The following is a 3,583-nucleotide window of genomic DNA, read 5'->3' as shown; positions in this document are numbered from 1 at the left end:
CGAACGCATATGCATCGGCTCGGCTGAGCCGTGCTGAAAGCCAAAGCTGGCCGACAGCCTGCTTTTAACAGTCTGTAACCTAATAAAGATGATCTAAGTGTCCCCAAAATGTAGGTCTCACTTCTGTCTGCCATGCAATTTTGATTAAAGTCTATCTATTTGATTTATGGTGGGCTGGCCATTGTCTACTATTAATTTCCTTCTCCAACACACAGGGGAGGCCATATAATAAAATATAATAAATATATTTGAGGTATAGTAAATTAACTGGCAGAAATTATTTATAGAGGGCTTCTACTGAACAACAAATACAATATATGGCATACAAAAACATTTTAGATGACTGCACTTACATATTATATTGTTACACCAGTTTGGGGAGGACCTTTTTCTCTTTCAGCATTATTGTACCCCCAAGGTCCATATACACATGGTTTAATAAGTTTGTTGTGTAGGAATTTGAGTGGCCTGCTCAGAACCCTGACCTCAATTCTATTGAACACCCACTGAAATATCAAGTGTGAGTCAGGTTTAACATCAATACCTGACCTCACATATGCTCTTTTGGAGTGGAGGGTGTTATAGCTATAAGGAGGGTCAGGGCTACTTCATATCCGTACCAGCTTGAAGTGAATAGCCGAACAGTGTTCGGCTCACTTCACTTCAGATCGGTCTTTCACTCCGCTGCCTACGACAGCTTCGTGAATAGACCCCAAAGTGATTAAACAATATAAATATATGCAAATACATTCATTTTTAACCAGATAAACTGTCTAACAGTAGGATTAAATAAATCCTACAAACATTGAGGCAAATACATAGAAAATAACCACTAAAATTGCTTCCCAGTTGTTTCTACTACTTTACAAATGAGTTGCAAATGTAATTACTTTTAGAATCACCAAATTGTACTGTCAATCAAATGTTTCCTGTGTCACACAGTCAATAATATATGCACATTCATTTACTTAGCCATACTGACACCTGTCAAAAGGAAATTATAGTAGCCTCATAATTAAATAAGTAAATATGCTTTTTTTTAATTTGTTTTACATTTTTTTAATCTACCAGGTTATGTCTGCAACTTTAAGTAATAAAATACTTTTTTCTGAAGACTGTGACATTCTAATAATTTCTAAAATGCTAACTCTAAAAAGCATTTTGTTCAGAATGTGCATGGCGTGCTTGACCTAGCATTTATTCTCAGAAATTAGGTGTAATATGAAAGTCCCCAAGACTCTTTATTGGGTAAATGTCATTGTATCATAAATGTGGCAGTGAGATCTATGGCAAGGCCTTTCACATCATACATCACTTTTGAACTAATGAAAATTATCATGGTTGTTTCTTGTATGCCATTATAGGTGCAAAGCATCTATGTCTATAGGTTTTCAACGGAAAATAATTTTGCAATTACTTTTTCATCACAGATTTTCAACACCCTAATACATTTTTGTCTGATGATTATTATATGTAATCTTTGGGCTCACAATTATCATAAGATAATAATAAATAAGAAGTACATGTTTTCTGCCTATCCTCAGTCTTAACCACACCCTTCTTCTTTAATGTAGGGGTTAAGCCTATTATTTAAACATAGTATACCTCTTAAAGGAAACCTGAAGTAGCATGCTTACTTAAATTATTGCTAGCACTATGCAGTAGACACCTTTAAGTATCTGTACATCAAGTCATTCTTCCTGAGAAACAGAAACATCAACCCATCTTCATGGCCCTGCTCTCTCCCAACTGTAGGTCCATTGCTCTGAAAGATGTCCTTAGTGACAAATAATTAGGCTCAACTGTGGAATGTGAAAACCAAACTCTTGTTGCAGGTCAATATATACTTGGCACAGAGGTCCATAACTCAGAGTACCTTGGCCACAAAGAAGAACTATGACTTTATATGTGGGTTCTCAAATGTGTCTGCTGTGTAGTGCCAGCAACACTGCATGTAAGAATAATTTGGTTCAGGATGGTTAAGATGTGCTCAGTCCCAAGTATTTTCAGGTTCATTGTCAGAGTGGCATTGGATGCCAAGGCAGAAGACTTGGGGGTTGATTTACTAAAAGTTAGATAGGCATCTCACTTTGCTCAGGAATTCGCACTTTGCAAGGGAATATATATTTTCTTGAACATGATTGAATGATGGAAGTCAGCAGAGCTTCACTTCATTCACTTAGCTAAGAGAAATTTCCCTTTATTATTGTGGTATACATGGACACAGACCAACTAATCGAGATCAGATTAATACTAGCCCTTACCAATAATACTGTGTCTGGCCCACATGGGATCATCTCTGTCAACTACAGTCAAAAATCTCAATGCTATCAAAGCAGGCATAAACAATGTATAATATTAATATTAGTCTTTAAACGTACCATATGTACCTTTTCTCTGTAATAAGGATTGATGGCAAGAACAGATGCTGACCCTGGGTCAGCATCTGTTCCACTGTCCATCTTGAATACAGGGCCAGTGCAAATAGATCTGCATCCTCCAGTACCAGTGTGAGTGGGTCAGCATCTATTTTACTCTCAATATCTCTACTTCCAACACAAACTGGTCAAAATATGTGCCTCTCTCCCATCTAGATTCCAAAGACAAGGAACTTATGGTAAGTTTATAAATTATCCTCAACATTAATCATTTATGCTTGGCATGGTGGAATTGAATTTTAGGACTATTGTGGATAAGGGTAGTCCTTGTGGAACAGACACAGTGTTATGAGTTAGGGACTGAGTAACTTTAATCTTGATTCATTTGTCCATGTCTGTAACCTAATAAAGATGATCTAAGTGTCCCCAAAATGTAGGTCTCACTTCTGTCTGCCATGCAATTTTGATTAAAGTCTATCTATTTGATTTATGGTGGGCTGGCCATTGTCTACTATTAATTTCCTTCTCCAACACACAGGGGAGGCCATATAATAAAATATAATAAATATATTTGAGGTATAGTAAATTAACTGGCAGAAATTATTTATAGAGGGCTTCTACTGAACAACAAATACAATATATGGCATACAAAAACATTTTAGATGACTGCACTTACATATTATATTGTTACACCAGTTTGGGGAGGACCTTTTTCTCTTTCAGCATTATTGTACCCCCAAGGTCCATATACACATGGTTTAATAAGTTTGTTGTGTAGGAATTTGAGTGGCCTGCTCAGAACCCTGACCTCAATTCTATTGAACACCCACTGAAATATCAAGTGTGAGTCAGGTTTAACATCAATACCTGACCTCACATATGCTCTTTTGGAGTGGAGGGTGTTATAGCTATAAGGAGGGTCAGGGCTACTTCATATTAATACTTAGGGGTCTATTCACGAAGCTGCCGAAGGATCTGGCCGTAGCTTCGGCCGATCCTTCGGGTAGCTTCAGCCCCAGAACCGAAGGGGTGCTGTACGGGCTATTCACAATAGCCCGTACAGCTCCCGATCATGGCCGAGCGGCTCAGCCGAGCCGAACACATATGCATCGGCTCGGCCGCGCTGAAAGCCGAAGCTGGCCGAGCGGCCGGCCATTGGCCGGCCGACAGCCTGCTTCTTACAGCTGGGCAGAGCCAGCCGTCAC

This window comes from Nanorana parkeri, unplaced genomic scaffold (assembly GCF_000935625.1).
Source record: "Nanorana parkeri isolate BGI_ZX_2015 unplaced genomic scaffold, ASM93562v1 scaffold734, whole genome shotgun sequence".
Classification (NCBI taxonomy): domain Eukaryota; kingdom Metazoa; phylum Chordata; class Amphibia; order Anura; family Dicroglossidae; genus Nanorana; species Nanorana parkeri.
This window is presented reverse-complemented; position numbering follows the sequence as displayed.